At 37.4% G+C, this 20,863-nt stretch overlaps 1 long non-coding RNA gene across 1 annotated transcript in view; it reads right to left on the bottom strand.

Moving 5' to 3' along the window:
- Positions 1 to 17,710, bottom strand: part of LOC129037484 (uncharacterized) — a 127,990-nt gene extending 110,280 nt beyond the window's left edge. Inside the window, exon 1 of the long non-coding RNA XR_008502819.1 lies at positions 17,535 to 17,710. This is a non-coding gene — a long non-coding RNA (uncharacterized LOC129037484). The remainder of the gene's footprint in view (positions 1 to 17,534) is intronic.
- Positions 17,711 to 20,863: the final 3,153 nt, after the last annotated feature.

Genomic DNA, 20,863 nt, shown 5'->3' on the forward strand with positions numbered 1-20,863 from the left:
GTCCAGTCACAAAGCTGACACAAGGCTCATCTGTGCTTGAAAGTACTGTTGGAGAAGGGCTTCCTCTGGGTTTGTAAAATCCCTTAAATTCTTAGACAGTCTTGGAAACAGACTGGCCCCCTAAGTATGCAATACTATACTTCTGGCCAGCGTGGCATGTGGAGGCTTAAGCCAATCCTACTTTAACCTAGCAAAGGAAAAACTGTGTGACCGTCCTTGCATGCAGAGCCTGGGGACTGCTTTATCCCAATTACATAAATACTTTGTTGTGTTGTTGTCTCTTCTGTTTTAAAAATACCACTACTGAAGGTAACTGCTACCTGTGCAGATGAAATGTGCAATAAAATGTACAATGAAAACCCCATTGTACAGCTCTCAATCCATTTTACATTTTTACCTGCACACCTAGTCATTTGGATTATGATATTTACAACTAAATGCTTTATACAAAAAAAACCCTAGTATTGTTGATACTCTTGATCGTATACTTTATTTCATAAACAGATCCATGATATTAGGAATGCTGATGGTGAAATTGTCCTTAATGTTGGTATTATTTAGAAATTTTCAGCAACGTCCTATCATTTCATGATATGTTTCCCAATGTCCTGCGTTGTTCACTTATATTCATCTTTTACAAAGAAAACAGAATTAAGGGAAATGGTTAGAGATATATAGGTTGTCTTAATTTAACTCAGATTTTTTAAAAATTCAAGCCTGGGGTTTAGAAAACAGGAGTAACTAGGAGTGAAGCTCTCCATCAACAAAAACTTGGAGTGAAAAATAACAGGCTATCATGAATAGCTTGGATATTCCATTTAAGGCCAAGAGCCTAGGAAAAAAAAAACTCCTTTTAAAATTATTCGAGTTTTTGATTTCTCAGATGACACATTTATGTACTTGCATTAAACAGCAAACATTACAAAGAACTCCAAATTATCAGTTGGTCACCCTAATGAAAATCCAAATCAGTTCCCAAGGGTAAGCACTGTTACCAGTTACTGGTGTATTCATCTAAACTATTTCCTATACACTTATAAAGATACATAGAATAAGTGCATAGTTGCCTTTATATATACAATTAGTACATGAAAATATGGTATTATTTGTTTGGTTTTACATGAACAGAGAGAAGGTATCTTTTAATTCTAAAAGTACATAAATTAATTATACTGAGAAAAATAAAACATTTTTTGCAATTATTGGCTTAGAAACCAGCACTGAATTTCGCTTCTGAAATAGCATATAAGCAGGAGCCTCTTCTACCTATGGAGGAAAAATCTGCTTTAATAGCCCTTTCACATCCCTCATAGCCCAGTGACAGACAGCATATATTTAGCTTCACTCTCCTCCCCAAAACAGAAATGTTCTGCTTAGATTTTGTTATAAAACTTGTACCTGATGAACCTCAAGGCAAGTTGTGGAATCACATACCATTTTTGTCCAGCAACCCACTTTACTCATCTTTTATTGTCATTGCTTATTAAATTTGTAACACACACACATATATTCATACACACATAGAGAAAATTAAACCCTACACTTCTTCCCTTGAGAGGGGAAAGGAAAGAAAAACATGAAATTCAATATTCAATATCTGCTGTGGTTAAGTATATATATATGTATATATGTATATGTTTATATATATATATATGTTTCCCCTTGGAGGTTGCTGGATAGAGGATGGGTTTACAAAAAGTTTAAATAAATGATCAGTTGCTCTAAGACCTCCAGAAACTTCATATTTTTTAACTCTAATATTTGGGGGCTGTTCGATTTGATGTTTGATTTCAAATGAAAAGGTTTAAATAAATGCTTGGAAAGTATACTGGATGGCAGTATTTAGCAATCTTGTTTTCTTTACATAATGTAACACACTAATGGACTACATTTTTCTTTGCTTTCTGCCGTTAACTTTGAAAATAAGCAAGTTACTATCCAAATCAGAGCCAAAAACACCACAGGGTTTCTGGCTGCGAAGGGACACTTCATGCACAAATGTGGGAAAGGAAAAAGTTGATAAACAGCCAGTTGGGAAGTGTGAAGAGATTATTTTTATTTCATGGTGTTTTCAGTGTGTAGTATCTCAGATGTTCAAAAATATATCACTATGCCTGAAAGTTTACAATTCCCATGGTAGATATTATCTGATGTAGTAGCAGATGAAATACTTATAATGGGGACACCCTCCCTCAAACTCTCCCTCTCTTTTCTTCTCTCCACTCCAAATCTAACTCAGTTAAAATGAAGCTTCACAGAAGTCAAGCTTAGGCACACTGGGATTTTAATGATTTAATGAATGGGTCCATGAGATGCAGCTCTTTAAAACAGATGCTGTCCCTCTGCTGCTGTTCTCTCTTCTTGGTTATTTTTATTTCTTTCCCAGTCAAAGAGGCTTGTACTTCAGGATGATTTTCCCTTGCTAACCATCATTTTTCCAACACTTAACACCAAAGTATTATGTTCAGACCTCAAGGTTTACAACGATAGTGTTTGAAAAAAACTGGGGGGAAAAAAATTTGAACAAATTACAATTCGCATTCTATTGTTGATTCTGTAAAATTTTAAAATGTATATATAAATATACATAGGAGAGTAAACATACACATACAATCAGACCACACTGGGTCTCTGAAATAATCAAAATTAATTATCTGATCAAAGTGCCAACCTATAACCTTTTTGTGAGGTCTCTAGTGCATGTTGCACATTTTCTTTTACATGAAGCATTGCCTGCACTAGTCTTGCTCATTAGTTCGTTCCTCTCATTGTCATTGTCTCTGATTATTTTATTAATTATGTTCTTGACTTTTAATTAATATTTATAGATTGTGTCAGTTTTATAACACAGGAAACATTTGAAATTAAATAAAGAAAAATTGGAATTTCTTTAATTTAATCAATAAAGGTGTATCACTTGAGAGCATAAATGGGAAGTTAATTTGTTTCACAAAATAAATGTCACAATAATGGAAAGACAAAAAATTTTAAATAAAATTCTCTCAATAGAGGATAAAGTAAAGAATATTTTCCTCTGATGTCCTGTAATAAATGAGCATGGAAATATAATCAATTGACCCTGGTATAATCATGATTATAAATTGTGTTTTTTAATGTTCTCCAATATTTTGTATCTATGCACCCCCAAAAAAGCTACTTAAATTAAGCAAAGAAATTTATCATATACAAGCTAAAAAGTATACACACGTATAGAATGTTTTCTGTTGATAAGTAATAAATTTGTTGAATGAACATTCCAAAAGGCAGAGAATTTTTGTGAAACTAGGAAACAATTAAAAACCACCATCTAACATAATGGGTGGCAATTGCACGGATAACTCCCCCAGGTATTCCATGCCCACTCATTAGTTGAAGAGCAAAAAAAAAAAAAACACCCAGGATACATCTTGTTTCTTGGACCCTTCATCCAAAAGAAACCAAAGCAAGTTACAGTATTTCCAATTTAATTTGGAAGCTAGTCAACCCTCTGTTTAAACTTCTGAAATAATATTGGTGAAATAGTCAGAATCACAGACTCCTATCTGCTAGCTTTCCAATGACATGTGGTTCTTCTGTTCCTATGCAAAGAAGGGATTTATTTCTAGTAAATAAACTATTTCGTGGGAAAAAATAAACACAATTTCGTAAAGATAGGAATATTGCATCGTAGGAGATAAAGAAAAAAGCAGAGTGTTTATATCATATGTTTTAAAGTAGTTTCTTTTTAAATTAGCAATTTCATATCAAAAACAGAAAAATAACACATTCATAAGATATGGAAAAATCAGCTTCTGAGGAATAGTAGTGTTTGGCAAATATAAAATAAAAAATACTGTAATGTCTGCTTTTGTAAATTTTGAAGGTTAGTAAACTCAAGATAAACTTCAGAAATGGGAGAGACTCAGTAGCACCAAGAGAAATATAGGACCCAGAGAAAAATCTTAACAAAAATTCCTGCCCATTTTCCTTCTTAGTTTTACTGAATAAACAAATCCATTGGTGGAGTAAGGAGCTGGATGTTAATGCTTCCTCCTTTAGTCTGCCTAGTTTAGGAGTAGGCAAACAAGTGTTAGAAAATCTCTGGGTCTCAACCTTTTAAGGAAATGGTTCTCAGCATCGATAAAACACCCCCAACTGCCTCTCTTTCATGACCTCCTGAGAATACTCTTAAAGGTATCCTGCTCATAAAACTAATTCCATGGTTCCTCAAAAAGTTTAACATAAGACCCAGCAATTGCAGTACTAGGGATATGTCCCAAAGAATTGAAAACAGTATTTGGAACAAAAATTTTTACATGAATGTTCATAACAGCACTATTCAAAAGTGTCAAAACGTGGAAACAACCTAAATACCCATCAACAGATGAATGGATAAACAAAATGTGGTATATCCATACAATTATTCACCTGTAGAAAGTAACGAAATATTGATAAACAACATGGATAAACTCTGAAAGCATTATGCTAAGGGAAGAAGTCAGACACAAAGGCCACATATTGAATGATTCCTTTCATATGATATACACAGAATAGGCAAATCCACAGAGACAGCAAACAGTTCAGTGGTTGCTAGGGGCTCAGGAGAGGAAGGAACTAGGGACTGATTGCTTAATGGATATGAGATTTCCTTTTAAGTTAATACAAATTTTCTGGGCTGGGCACCATGGCTCATGCCTATATAATCCCTGCACTTTAGGAGGCCAAAGTGGGAGGACTGCTTGAGCCCAGAAGTTTGAGACCCCTACAAAAATTTTAAAATGTAACCAGGCCTGGTGGCACCAAAATGTGATATGTGGTCAACTGGTGGTACATGAAACCACTTTAAGTGGTAAACAGCAAACATTAATTTTTTTAATCTATCATTGTCAAATTTGTAATTTTGGAAGTGAAAAATATTTGTTTTGAAATAAATTTACTTAGGTAAAAGTTTTAACTGACTTAAAGAAAACAATTAAGCAGGCCAGGTGTGGTGGCTCATGCCCATAATCCCAGCACTTTGAGAGGCTGAGGTGAGAGGATTATTTGGACCCAGGAGTTCAAGACCAGCCTGGGCAATATAGCAAGACCCCATTCCACGAAAATAAAAATAAAAAAATAGCCAGGTGTGGAGGCATGCACCTGTAGTCCCAGCTACTTGGGAAGTGAGGAGAGAGGATTGTCTGAGCCCAGGAGGTCAAGACTGTAGTAAACCATGATTGTGCCACTGCATTGCAGCCTGGGTGACAGAGTGCGACGGTGTCTCAAAAAAAAAAAAAATGTTCTGTACCAACATTGGTACTGATGGTTGCACAGCATTGTGCATGTACTAAAAGCCACCGAATTGTATACTTTATAATGGTTAAAATGGTGAATTTTGTATGTAAATTTTACCTCAAGTCCAAAAAAAAACCCAATTCTAGCACATATGACCTGGCCCAGAGCCTTCAGAGTTGATGTGCCTGGCCAAGAGAACTAAGGACCCTGGCAGGAAAGACTCCTTGCATCAATCCTACAAGGTGCACTGTCTTTAAGTTGGGTAAAGTTTCTGCAGCAATGCCTCGATGCTCAAGTTTACTCTTTTAAAATTTGGCAGTTATGGTCCTAAAGATAAAAACTCCAATATGTTAAACAGTAGGCATTTTCAAGAAATCTGGATTTTAGAATATTCTTTCCAAGTTCAGGACCTACTTTTAGCTCTTTGGCCATTAGAGAAAAGAAATTTTAAAGCGAAAATAATCAATGACTTCCTTGTAGGGTATCCATCTAACCAGTTTCCTGGAAGACTTTTAATTTACATCTATTACCTTACTGTAATTATTAATAGTGTGCCTACCACTCTCAACTGTCTCAGTCTGATGATCAATTATACAGTCTCCCTACTTCGAGGGGACCACTGTAAAGCTTCCCTATCTTTTCTATCCAACAGGAATCTTATTTGTGCCAGCTTTGATCCAGTTATCTGGCAAGCTAGATGGGATTTGTCTTAATATGTGCATTCTGTTTGCCAAGGCATACATAGCATGTTTGGACACATGGTCTCATTTTATAATCTTTTGCTCTTATTTATTCTTCATACTCTATGGTAGAGCTAATCATTTTTGGGAACCAAAATGTTAGGAATAGATGGCATGTCAAATGTTGCCATAGCAGACTTTTCTGTGGGACATACTTTTAAAAATAATCCAAAAAAAAAGTTTTAAACTTAATTTGAGTAGCCCCTGGTGTTATTGAAAGGTAGTGTGTGAAGTAAATCTGGGTGAAATTTCACTCACATCTACTTTCTGGGATCAAGTCCTATAGATAATTCCATAGTTATCTCCCTATACTTATGAACAACCCTCTAGGTAAAAAGCAGTCATCTTAAAAAAAAAAAAAAAACCTACGCATAGTCTCAAAATTTATCTTCATACAAGATTAGATCAGAGAAGTAAGTGGGCTGAGAAGACTGAAATGGGCTGAGAGGTTTTCAAAATAGATTGCCATTGAACACATCAAATTTAATACATTCCTCATTCCTCTTAAATAGCGCTGTCTGCTTCTTATAGCCTACATCTAGAAATTGCTTACTTCTAGAAATTTGGTGGCATAATGGTGGCATACTTCAGGATTTGACCATCAAAGTCATCCCAGGCAAAAATTACTCAGGCAATACTTTAGTTGGGCTGCTTTGATTACAACAGAGGCTCACACGAGCCGTCTTAAGAGAAGGGAAATTTACTGTGAAATTACCCATAGGCTTAAAGAACCATTTACTGGCTATATCAGCCTCCCCCGGGGTAGGTGGTCATAATTACTGCCCTCCTTTGCTTATTCAAAATGTATGCTTCCTCAAAACTTTGGTTTCCTATGGCTCACCATGGTGCCAGCTTTACACCATAGCATCCTCTCAGCTTCAGCTCCTACTTCTTTCCATTTAGTTCAGATAAGTAAAGGAGAATCTGATTGGTCCAACTCATCGCATTTCTGCCCTTGTTTCAGATTAATCATCCCTTTTCCATCCCCCCAACCAAGATAAACTGTTTTGGCCAAAGAAGAAAAGCCGGTTATGTAATACAGTTAAAATCCCCATCACCTCCCTATCATCAGAGGTTTTAAGCAAGATAAACTTCAAAACTGAGAGGGCCTCAGTAGCACCAAGAGAAGTGCAGGACCCAGACAAAATACTTAACCAAAAGTTCCTGCCAAATTTCCTACTTTGTTTTATTGAATAAATAAATCCATTGGTGGAGTTAGGGTTCAGAATGTGAGATTCGGCATGCCTAGCTGGGGCAGTTATGCCTTCGTATTTTCCTCTCACGCATTTCAGTCCATCTCCATGAAAAAGTAGTTCCGTAAAACTGCCCTTCCATTCCATTCCAATTCTGACTTCAGCCTTCCCTGGATCTCATTCTCATTAACAATTACTTTTAACTAGATATCAAATATTTCCAACATAAATTGTTAACTAGTGACATGATGCTACTTCCAGGAAATTAGGAGATTAATCTCTTCTCCTGTTTCTCAGACCTTCATCTTCCAAAATGTTTACTGGGAACATAGAAAGAGAACAAAAGATAGCCCAAACGTGCATCTCTAATGACGGGCGTGCCTTTGTCCTCCGTACTCACTCTGACGCTTCCCTGTGCTTATTTCACGTCACTCTCCTGAACCTTGACTGCTGGCGTGATTACAGTTAAATTAGCAACTCCTAACAGCTAATGCCAATATAGTGGTAACCTATCTGTACTATTAAAGACACATTTAGGAACAGGAATTTCTGCCAAGCACCCCAATTACATCATATTTTTGTTTACTAGGTCAGCTCAGGATTTTCTTGCTTTTCCATTTAATTCAAATCAATGCCTAATCAAAACACATTATGATTGATGTATATATTTCCATGACACTGCTTCAAAGCACAAAGCTTGTGTAATAAAGTCTGATTTTTGGAAAGTATTTTTTAAATTACAAACATGAAAGTGCATATTTTGAAAGTCCTTTCTGCAGAAATGAAGGCCGGCCAGCTGGGGATAAAACATTGTAGATCTTTGCTGCACAGTGAGAATAGCAGTTTCTACAAAATTTTAAAAGTTGAATAATACTTACTAAATGACAGCATAGCACAATATAGTACTATAGAAAATGTATTTCTTTAATAAAAGCTATCTCCTTGTCCTCAGAGTGCCCATAATAGGTTGTTGGGTCCTCAGTATTATCATCCTTGTTCAGTTTCTGAAGTTTTCAACTGAATAACTTTTTCAGAGACGGGGGAAAATAGTGAGCGAACAGCCCTAGAACGCTTCTCTGGGCAGAAAAAAAAAAATCCCATGAAATGTAATGTGTTAAGAAAATATCTTTCTTATCTCTCTAGTCCCCCAAGAGAGCCTGTCTAATTCTCCCACTTGTCTGTATAGGGATCATGCCAGCAGCCAAGGTTCAGAAGAGTGATGTGGAATAAGCACAGGGAAGCATCAGAGTGAGTACAGAAGATAAAGGCGTGCCTACCATTAGAGATGTATGTTTGGGCTATCTTCTGTTCTCTATGTTTCCAGTAAACATCATTTTGGAAGATGAAGGTCTGAGAAATAGGAGAAGAAATTAAAGATGTCAGGCAAGGGAAAGGAGGAGAAGCAGATAAACAACCTGACATCCCAGAAAGTGGGGATTTTCCCTTTTCTGGGAAGCAAAAAAAAAAAAAAAAAAAAAAAAAATCCTCTCAAGCAAATTTAACACCTTCATGCATATAATTAATTTATTATCACTTAAAATAAAACATAGCAATAAAAACTCAAGCTAACCATGTGCAAAAGTTATTGTTTTCAGACACAGACTATGCAAAGTCCTCAAGCTTATAAAAGATTACATTCTGGAACATGAGCTATCAAGTAAAATTACTGGATCTTGATTTTTTAATGTTATAAAGGGGCAGTGGGGCGGGGGGGCAGAGGTGTATGTTCTTGCCTAAAGCCTAACGTTAAACATTTTGTAGCCAAAGCAAAAAAGAGCTATTATTACCCCCAAAATGTCTGTTTTAGACTTGTACAGATTAAAACTTTCTAAAATTTTGAACAGCACAAAGTATGAATCCCAGCTCTATAATTTTTCTAGCTATGTGACCTCAGGCAAGTTATCCTCTCAGACTCAGTTTCCCGATTTATAAAAATGGAATAATAATGGCACCTATCTCATGGGGTATTGTAAGAGTTAAATTAGATAACCTATGTAAAGCACTCAGCAATGCCCAGAAAAGTGTATGCACTCAGTAAAGGTTAGTTGTTGTTAGTAGTATTATGTGTAATTATTAATAACCAGGCTCATGTCTTGCCACTCATGCTGTAAACTGCCCTGGTTCATCAAACCACATTGCAGCCCATAAGTCCCAAACAAAAACAAAAACACCAGATAATGCCATTGTATAGAATCCTACATATTTATTCCTGACATCATTCTAATTCAGTCACTCCTTGTCACCCCTCCACCTGACCTGAATCATGCAGCCAGCTTCCAACCACCCCCATGTGCCCTCTTCATTTTATTTATTTATTTTTATTTATTATTACTTTTTTATAGACAGGGTCTCACTATGTTGCCCAGGCTGGTTTTGAACTCCTTGGTTCAAACAATTCTCCCACCTCAGCCTCCAGGGTAGCTGGGACTGCAAGTGCCTATCACCACTCCTGACTCCATGTGCCCTCTTTAGCTCAAGCCCCCGTTCTGGCCAACATCACTTCATTGGGACCTGCTCAAGCTAGCCGTGTTCTCTGTACCAGCCCCACTGCCTCAGTGAAAGTATTAGATCACCTTAATAAATCATCTAAAATTACTTAATACAATCCAGTATAAATGTATAAAATGTAACATCTTCATAATTTCCCCTTAATTCAATTAAATCTTGATTCTTCCCTTACTCCCCTCCAACCAAAACCTGTTCCTTCCTGAGACCTCCTCATCTCAGTAAAAAGCACCTCTGGCACTTCGCCAGAATTCTAGATGTTGGTTCTTTTCTTTTCTTACTCCCTAAATTCAATCCATTGGCAAGTTCTATAGTCTCAACTTTAAAATACATCCTGAATCTTTCCCCTTTTATCTCCATTACTAACACCTTTGTCCTTTGTAGAATCAGCATCAGCACAACCTGTGAACATGGGCACCATCCCACTTGTATTGAATCAGACCCCAGGGGGAAGAAGCAGGCCTATCAGCTTGTTCAGCCCTCCCTTCTGGTGATTCCCACGAACACTTTCATTTAAGAACCGCTGCTCCCATCAAAACCACTGCCATTTCTCCCGCTGAGAATATCACAATAGCATTCTGACTCATGTCCCTGACCTGACTCTTTTGCTCCCCAACAATCCATTTTCCACACAGCTGCAAGAATAACATTTTTTCACTTAAAATCCTCCAATGACTTCCTATGTCCATTAAACTGAAATCCATTTTTCTTATTCTGGCTTACAAATCCCTTCATGAGCTGGCTACGTCCTACTTTTCCAACTGCATCTCTCTCTGGCATCTTTTACGAGCTGGTGACACTGGTCTTCTCTTGCCATTACTTGAACATATTCTGGTTTCTACCACAGGGCCTTGGTAAAAACTTGCTCTTCTGCTGGGATCATTCTTGTCATTGGGATCCCAACTTCAATGTTTGCTCCTCAGAGAGGTCTTCCCATTATGTTATTTAATAAGCAACTTCTGGGCTCCAATAATTCATCACAATCAGATAGCCAAAATTCATTCTCTAAGTGTCACTTACTGTGATCTCATAACTTTCTTATTTGCTAATTCAAGATCTATTATCTTTCTTCTACTAGAATAGTCTAAGAGTAAGGACCTTGTTCATTGTATTCACCCTTATTCACTTAGAAACTACAACATAGCCCGGCACGGTGGTTCACGCCTGTAATCCCTGAACTTTGAAAGGCCGAGCCGAGCAGATCACCTGAGGTCAGGAGTTCAAGACCAGCCTGACCAACATGGTTAGACTCCATGTCTACCAAAAATATAAAAATTAGCCGGGCGTGGTGAGAGGCACCTGTAATCCTAGCTACTTGAGTGGCTGAGGCGGGAGAATTGCTTGAACCCAGGAGGTGAAGGTTGCAGTGAGCTAAGATCACACCACTGCACTCCAGCTCAGGCAACAAGATTCCATCTCAACAACAACAACAAAAAAAAACAGAAACTACAACAATCACTGGCATATGTGCAGCAAATGTTTAATAAATATTAATATTTAACAATAATTAATAAATTAATTATTTATTGAAATAATCCATTTATTGAAATAAAGCAGCAGAGGAAGAAATATTTTAGCAGTTTCAGGGAATTTGGAAAGTCTTCTTTAAGAAGATTGTATCCCATTACCCTGAAAAGAGGCAGAGTAAGACAATGGATTAAAACTAAGCTTGGAATCAGATCCAGCAGGGTTCAACTCCTAGGTCTACCTCTTACAACACACAAAAAGTATCTCTTTTTTTTAACTTGTTCAACTTCTAAAGCAATTTTTTATCTTTCTTTTTTTTTTTCATTTGTTTTTGGGACAAGGTCTCGCTCTGTCACCAAGGCTGGAGTGGGTGGCATGATCACTGCTCACTGCAGCCTTGGCCTCCCAGACTCGAGTAATTGTCCCACCTCAGCCCCCTAAGTAGCTGAGACTATAGGTGTGTGCTACTGCACCCAGCTAACTTTTTATTTTTTGTAGAGACAAGATTTCACAATGTTGCCCAGGCTTGTCTCAAACTCCTGGACTCAAGCATTCCTCCTGCTTCCGGCTCAACATCTTCCTCTCAGGGTCATTGTTGGGATTAACTAAAATGATGTAACATGGAACATCACATAAAGTAGATCTACTCTGTAAATTATACCTTGAAACTTTAAAGAAGATTTGGAGTTCCTTGAAAAAATATATGTGTCATATGACAATATAAATGTAAATCAAAACAAAACAAAGAAATAGTTCACCCTATAATCTTGTTTCCTTCAAAGAAAAAACTATTTCACCTTGTCATTTCCCTTTCACATATACATACAATTTTTTTACATAATGAAAATCTTAAAATGTGTTCAATTTTGTAATTTCTTGCCTTTTTGAAAACCCAATCCAAAATGTCTCCTTTTCTGTCTCTCTCCCTTTTTTTTTTTTTCTCAAGCAGACAAAGTGATCAAGTTGCTGGTCTCTCCTGCCTTTGAAGCCGAAAGTCTTACTACCTTCTTGTACTGCTCTCTACATTAGCAATTTCATCTTGCACTCTGATATTATGAATGTCATGCCTTTAAAATGCATGAACCAACCCTTATTTGCACTAAAACTTCCAAGCCTTTGATCATTCCTCATCCTTTTGTCTCAAAAATAACTGCTCCAGGTTTTGACTTGAATAGTGGTCAACTCAAAAGCACACATCTCCATGTTTGATCATGAATCTGCAAAATTGAAAGTCTTTGTTCTCATTGGAGCAATGCTGGTAACAGGAAAAGGAGTGAATCCAGGAGGCAGATAGAAGTTGGAAGTCACAGAAATATGACGAGTATCATCATTCCGGAGACAGCCTAAATTGCATAAGTTGTTGGAGTGCTTGTGGCCACTCTGAGTGTTGTGAAGGGATGACATAGGTACAATAAGGAAACTATTGTAAACTAATAGATTTTGAAAAGTAAATAGGGGAAAGTGAAAGTCTCCAAGTTTACAATCTATCCAAGTAACGTTAATTGAATGCTTACTGTATGCCATGCAATGTGATAAATTCTGGAAATATGATGATGATTAAAAATAAATAAATGAGCCAGGCAAGGTAGTTCATGCCTGTAATTCCCAGAGCTTTGGGAGACCAAGGCGAGGGGATTGCTTGAGGCCAGGAGTTCGAGACCATCCTGGGCAACATGATGAGACCCTGTCTCGAAAAAAATTTTAAAATTAGCCAGGTGTGGTGGTGCATACCAATAGTCCCAGCTACTCAGAAGGCTGAGGTGGGAGGATCATTTGAACTTAGGAGTTTGAGGTTACAGTGAGCTATAATCACACCACTGCACTCTAGCCTAGGTAACAGACTGAGACTCTGTCTCTAAATAAATAAATAAATAAATAAAACTGAAATCTGAGCATAGTTCCTATTCCCATGGACTTTATAACCTAGTATAGGAGACGACAATGATTCCAATAAACACTTAAGTACACATAAGTTTATAACTGGTATTGTCATTGGAAAGAAACGTGTGTAGTATTATAAAATCATGAAAAAATTGGACTTCACCAGAACTTGAGGCTCAAGGAAGGCCTCTCTGAGAAAGGAGTATTTGATCTGAGATCTAAAAGTAGATGTTAACTAGGTAAATGTCTATGAGTTGGGGTTTGGAGAGACTGGGAGTACAGAGCGTTCCAGACAGAGAGCACAGCATCCACAAAGGCCCTAAGTCAGAAACAACAAGGCCTGTTGACAGAACTGATAGAAAACCAGTATGACAGTGGCCAAAATTGCTCAGAAGGTGAGTCAGAGCACCATGCAAGTCAATGTTGGGGTGTGTCTAAATCAGTGATAGAGCTGTAACTCACAAAGTCAGCTGTGAGGATTAAAGAAAGAAAATAAGATAACCTTGGTAAGGAACATAGTACAGTGCCTGGCACAAACCAAAGCTATTTGTAAGTGTTCCCTATTCTTATTATCATCATATTCATTACCATGTCTACTTGCTCATACATTAGCCATTTTCCACTTCCTGCCATCTTACCAAGTCAAGTCAGGCCACTATTGTTCCTCACGTGGATCACTCCAATAGCTAGCTTCAACCTCATTCTCTACACTGAATTCTTCCCTTCCCACATGAAAGCATTTAATGATTCCACCTCTGGTTAGTTGTGTATAAGGTTGGCTTTGAATATGGTTCATTGTGTGCAATGTTTATAAGATTAAAAGCCAGACATTATTTATACCAGTCAAAATACATAGAAAATACCGTCATTACCACCCAAGATAGTGATAGAGATGGCTTAAATATGCGCTTAAAATGCCAGGTGAAATTGAAATATCATCCAGAGTAATTATAACTTTAACTAAGGAGTCACCTGTCAGGTAGGATCTCCAAAATACCAAAAGCTATATTGAGTGGGGAAGGTAAGGCTACATCTGCTCACTGGAAGATCTAGGGAGAGCTAGAAATACCAGCTGGAGCCTCTGATCACTTTAAAGTACAGCCTTCAGTAAAACCTCTCCAGAGTGAAGTTCCGTGACAGTCATAGCTCTCTGCTCCTGCCAACGAAGTCTAGAGCACCGGCCCAACTAGGACCCCAACTTCCTCATCAACAGTGTAAGAAGTGAAGCTGGGAGAGCCATGTAAGCAATAGAATTTCTAATTAACGGCAGGGTACGGTGGCTTATGCCTGTAATCTAATCACTTTGGGAGGCCGAGGTGGGCGGATCACTTGAGATTAGGAGTTCAAGACCAGCCTGGCCAATATGGTGAAACCCCCTCTCTATTAAAAATACCAAAATTAGCCAGGTGTGGTGGTACACACCTATAGTTCCAGCTACTCAAGAGACTGAGGCGGGAGAAGAGCTTGAACCGGGGAGGTGGAGGTTGCAGTGAGCCAAGATCATGCCACTGCACTCCAGCCTGGGTGACAGATCGAGATTCTGTCTCAAAAAAAAAAAAAAAAGAATTTTTAATTAAAGACCCCAAAAGCCTTCTCTTTTTATTTTGAACTTAGTCCTGGCTAGCCTGTAGGTAAAAACCTACCATAATAAAGGAACTTAAATGGCATAGTCTGCAAAACCAAGAGAAGTACAAACATAATAGAGTCACCTTCTAAATAAAACCCTTCTAATGATTCACATTGCCTTAAGATAAAATCACTTCATGTAGAGCCTTTTATGATTTATGATCTATACCCTCTCAAATTCTTCCAACCTCACCTCTCGTTACAACCCACACTCACTCAACACTCCAAAATTAACCACAGCTTTTGAAATCCCTTGAGTGGACTATGCTCCAGCTCATCTTTGGGTCTTAGGATATAGGCTACTCTACCTGCCTAGAATTTCTTCCCTCCCTGCTACCAATTCATTCTTCAGGACTCAGCTGAGAAATTATCTTCCATGGCCGGGCACAGTGGCTCATGCCTGTAATCCCAGCACTTTGGCAGACCAAGGTGGGCATATCAACTGGGGTCGGGATTTCGATGACAGCCTGACCAACATGGAGAAACCCCGTCTCTACTAAAAATACAAAATTAGCCGGGCATGGTGGCACGTGCCTGTAATCACAGCTACTTGGGAGGCTGAGGCAGGAGAATCGCTTGAGGCCAGGAGGCAGAGGTTGCAGTGAGCCTAGATTTTGCCATTGCACTCCAGCTTGGGCAACAAGAGCAAAACTCTGTCTCAAAAAAAAAAAAATTATCTTCCGAAAGATGTCTGTCCTAAATACCCTAACCTGGGTTTTGTGTCTCTCCTAAATGTTCCCACAGCACCTTGTATCTATGCTTAGTAAACCATTGCCTGTTTTTGCACCCCACACAACCACACTAGATTGTGACCTGCCTGAAAGAAAATACAGTGATGTCTTCATTCATCTCTCTTTTTTGTTTTAAATAAGTTCAACTTTTATTTAAAATTCACAGGATACAAGTGCAGACTTGTTACATGGGTATATTACATGACACTAAGGTTTGGAGTACAGATGATCTTGTCACCCAGGTAGTGAACATAGTACCCTATAGGTAGTTTTTTACCCCATACCCTTCACGCACTCTCCCTCAACCCCAGTAGTCCCCAGTATCTGTTGTTTCCATCTTTGTGTCCATGTGTGCTCAATGTTTAGCTCCCACTAAATAAGAACGTGCTGTATTTGGTTTTCTGTCCCTATGTTATTTTGCTTAGAATAATGGCCTCCAGCCTGGATCCATATTGCTGCAAAGGACATAATTTTATCTTTTTATGACTATGTAATATTCCATGGGGTGTATGTATGGCATTTTGTTTATGCAATCCACCATCATTGGGCACTTAGGTGCTATTGTGAATAGCACTGGGATGAACATACAAGTGTGTATGTCTTTTTTGTAGAACGATTGATTTTCCTTTGAGTATATACCCAGTAATGGGATGGCTGGGTCAAATGGTAGTTGTATTTCAAGTTCTTTGAGAAATCTCCAAACTGTCTTTCACAGTGACTGAACTAATTCAAATTCCCATCAATAGTGTATAAACATTCCCTTTTCTCCACAGTCTCAGCAGCATCTGTTATTTTTTGATTTTTTAATAATAGCCATTCTGACTGGTGTGAGATGGTATCTCATTGTGGTTTTGATTCATTCACCAAATTGAGAGTTTTCTTTATTCACAGTAGTGAATAAAAATAAAGTCCCTATCCTCAAGAAGCTTATATACTTTATTTAGCTTGTCTTTCCAGCAGGTAGCAGCACACAGTAAACAATAGGTGAAGAGAGTTTGAGTGGATAGCAGTTGTTCTTGTCATTATTATTAGTTGGGAAATCTCTGAGAACAACCTTGCCCAGGGCAGGAGAGTTTAGAACATTTACTTTGTTTATAATATTTATTAATTTTCTGGTTATTGAAAACTATATTCAGTATACAAAATTATATATATATATATATGTGCCGAAAGAAGTAAGTAGAAACTCAACTGAAAACACATATGAAACATTTATTGATATTTTATGTTTTCTTGTCGTATGTTTCTGTGTATGTGTGTATGTAAGGATATGTACAGTTTTTTAATTGCTTTATTGGAATATAATTCATACATCATACAGTTCACCCATTTAAAGTGTTTTTTGTATGTTCACAGGATGGTACAACAATCACCACAGTCTAAATTCTAGAACATTTTCATCTTCCCAGAAAGAGATTCTACATACCATTTAATTAGCAATCACCCCCAACATCGCACTCCCTTGCTCTAGGCAACCACTAATCTATTTTCTGTCTCTATGGATTTGACTATTCTAGGCATTTTATATAAATGGAATTATACAATATATAGTTTTCTGATTTGCTTCCTTCGCTTAGCATAATGTTTTCAAGGATCATCCATGTTGTAGCATGCCAGTACTTTATTTATTTTTATAGCCAAATAATACTTCATTGTGTAGGTATACCATATTTTATTTAACCATTCATCACTTGACAGACATTTGGGTTGTTTTCACTATTTGGCTATCAGGAATAATGCTGCTATAAACATTCATATACAAGGTTTCGTGTGGTTGTATGCCTTCATTTCTTTTGCTTATCTGCCAAGTAGTAAAATTGCTGGGTAATATGGTAATTCTGTGTTTAACATTTTGAGCAAATAACAAACTGTTTTCAAAGTGGCTATACCAATTTATCTTCCCACCAGCAACAAATGAAGGTTTCATTTTCTCCTATATTTCTTAACTTAGGGAAGTTCTTATTGTATATAGGTAAGATTTTACTGTATAAAGCAGACTTAGGTTCTGCTTTACAAACTACACAAGTGCTTCTCTCTTATAAAAGATTTACTTGTAATGGCTGTATTAGTCTGTTCAGGCTGCCATAACAAAATGCCACAGTTTAGGTGGTGTAAACAACAGAAATTTATTTTGTTACAGTTCTAGAGGCTGGAAAGCGCAAAATCAAGTTTCCAGCGGGGTTTAGTTTCTGGCGAGGACTCTCTTCCTGGCTTGCAGACGGGTACTTTGTCCTCAGATGACCTTTTCTCAGAGCACATGCCTAGAGAAGAGAGAGAGAGCTCTGGTCGATCTTCCTCTTCTTATAAAGACAAAAATTCTCTCAGATTAGAGCCCCACCTTTATGACCTCACTCAACATTTATTACCTGTTTACAGTCCCTGTCTCCAAACACAGTCTCATTAGGGGTTAGGGCTTCCACATGTGAATTTAGAGGAGGACACAATTCAGTCCATAGCAGTGGCTAAAAAAAATGGTCTGTTGCAAAATTCTATATGAAAATGATGCTCTAGGAGCAAGATATTAAAGTTTAAAAACTTTTTCCTTAAAATATATTATTTGCAAATTTTCTTTAAAATTCATTTTGTTGTGTTAGCTACATACCCTTCACGTCCAAGTGTGGATAAAAGTGTCTTTCTGAAATTTCTCACCTGCATCTACTTGCAATCTGGAAGAACAGACTTCACACTCTTTCAAAAGATATTTAAATTTTCTGTGTAGCTCAACTGTTGTTGTCTCTAACTCCATTTCTCTGCTAGAGAAAATGATGCCTTTTACACCATTGAGAGCCTGTATAATCTTGAAAGTTTTCATTTGAACTGATGAAGGAAAAGAGGCCATCCTGGAGTTAGCTTTATTGGAAGCTTCTACTAAGCAAAACTTCAGATTTCCAAAGAAAACTAATTGGAACCCTGAAGCAGATGGGAAAAGCAGAAATTTCGGAACACCTCGGTGACCTCATTACAAGCATAATGAAGGAGGCAACGATGGAGTTAATTAGAAGAGAGGCAAGAAAAAGATTAAATGAGAGTACAAAAAAAAATGTAACTCAGAGAAAGAGAGGCATTCAGCAAGAAATAGAATATGCTGATCTCTGCAAAACTATTCAGAACCGAGGGAGATGGGAGCTAGAATCAAACAAAAGGAATATAAACCAGGTGGCCACTGAGGATGAAAAGTCTGTAGAAAACACAAAGAGCGGGCACCTGGGAAGGAATTACCAGATATCTGCATCAAGCAGAAAATATAGACTTGGTAGCCAAAGGAATTTAGTTAGTTACACAAGAGGAGTCGTTCTTAATTGGGTGACACTGATTGTGTGCTTGTGTGTGTGTGATGGATAAAAGCCATGGATTTCTTAATAGTCACAAATAGACATTAGTCCAAATTTGTCCATTGCCACTTAAGGCCAGCTTAAACTGTTAACATCTTTACCACTTTCTAACCTAAGGGCTATTACTCTACTATGTGTGGAGACCGAACAGACCTCTAAAGATCATTATTTTCATAAGCAATATTTGCCCTTCAGACATAGGCTGCAGATGGTAAATTTTAAAACTGGTCCATGAAATGGCATTTTAGACATGTAGTTTGTCCATTTGTTTATGGCTCATACTCATTTTGAGAACAAGAAGAAGACAGTTTCATAGCTCTAAAATTCACGTGTGAAAGTTTGTCACAAGAAAAGAATACCATGCTTTCTGGTCCAAATATAATTATGCTGCTTGTGTAGACTGGAGGCTTAAATTATAAGAAACTGTAGAGACACGATCCAGAAAATATTCAGTTGACACAGACTAGCTTCTAGAAAGTTCAGTTCCAAACTTTATTTCTGAGTTATATAGATTAGCTAGTTACAATGAGCACACAGATTAGAAATTTACCACATATTTTCTTTATTTATATTTGAAATAATCCAGGTCTACAGGCTGTGGTTGGATTGAACATGAAACCACAAGTTTGATTTGCTGTATTTCACCTTAATGCCACATGGTGATATATTTATGGCTCCAGGTTTTCACTCATGTACCCCCCCCACCAAGGATGTCACCGGGCAAGCATCAAATTGGACTAACCAGTCATTTTTGCTCTAGTCCTATAGTGATCAAGAGTGTAAGATTTCTTCTAGCTCAGCTTGTTACATGAATAATGTAGAAGGTACATTTCTCACATGTATCATATCTTCAAACCTCTTACAGAGCTATATTCCATTGTATAGATAAATTAAAAGTTAAAGCTCCAAACTTCCTTTACAGCATAAAAGAAGAAATAAAATTTTAAAATATAAACAAAGAAAAGGGTCGAGTTATTTTGAATGTGATTTTTGGACAGTTGATTCCAAATAAAAGGAAGTTATATCTCATCAGAACTTTTCTAGGAATTTATACTACTGCAGCGTACTTCATTTAGCTCCATCATGGCAATTGTTTCCTAGTAACTAGTCTTCCTAGCAAATCAGAAATTCATTTTTTAAGCATGGTCTTTTTAGTTCACTAATCTCTTTAATTACCCCACTTCAACCCTTTTAACTATCTATCTGCCAGGCCAATTCCAAAGCCTAAAACTTCTAATTATTATCTTCTATTTCCTCTGCCCTGTTAAACGGAAGTGTTCAACAGTCTGACTTCTGAAAAAAGTCAGATAACCATGTTGATTGGCTTCTACAAACTTCTACTCCCTGAGTTTTCTCCAGTTGCTTTTAACTTCCAAGTTTACAGTAAATGAATAAACAGCAATAGTTATCCAATTGTGAGCTCTGGAGTTATTCCTATCTCATCCCTTTTTAACCCCTCCCCTCCTGCCGTCTTCATTGTGGTTTATGATTGTTAATAATCTTGGCTCGTTGTGAAGATTCCTTCTCTTGCTTAGCCACTTGGGCTTAAACTGTGCTTTGAACTGTAGTTGTTTATATTTGGCTTTACTTCTTTGATGGCACTCGTTCTTTGAAAAATACAACAATATTCGCTATTTAAGGAGAGGTCTTAGTCACCTTTGATTCCCTCACTCAAAGATACAATAGCAGCCACTAAAAGATATCCTGTCCCCATCACCTAACCAAGTGTTTCTTCTTCTTGGCTCCTTCCAGGTAGGGAACAACTTTGAACATCATTCAACCATATTCAGGACCAAACACTGTTCCATAACCCTTCTACAAATTCCTGAATTGTATCAAGTTTCCTTCTGTGTTCTTCCCAATATCTAACATTCTCTGGAGAACTGCCAAGCACTCCCACCCCTCATTTGCAGCATACACCCAACTTTATCAATCAGTCCAAAGTCATTCAACAGTATTAAAATGTTTAACTTCTTAACAATTCAAAGGCAATTATCACTTTCTCAAGAGCTGAGTTTTGAAATGCCACTCGCAAGATTCTGACAAGTATGGTGCAGACACAAGGTGGACTCCAAACCTAAGCCATTTGTCTGGAGATCTGCTAGTTAAATTGGTTTTATTTGAAAACTAAATGG

The sequence above is a fragment of the Pongo pygmaeus genome, chromosome 4 (assembly GCF_028885625.2).
Source record: "Pongo pygmaeus isolate AG05252 chromosome 4, NHGRI_mPonPyg2-v2.0_pri, whole genome shotgun sequence".
Lineage (NCBI taxonomy): Eukaryota > Metazoa > Chordata > Mammalia > Primates > Hominidae > Pongo > Pongo pygmaeus.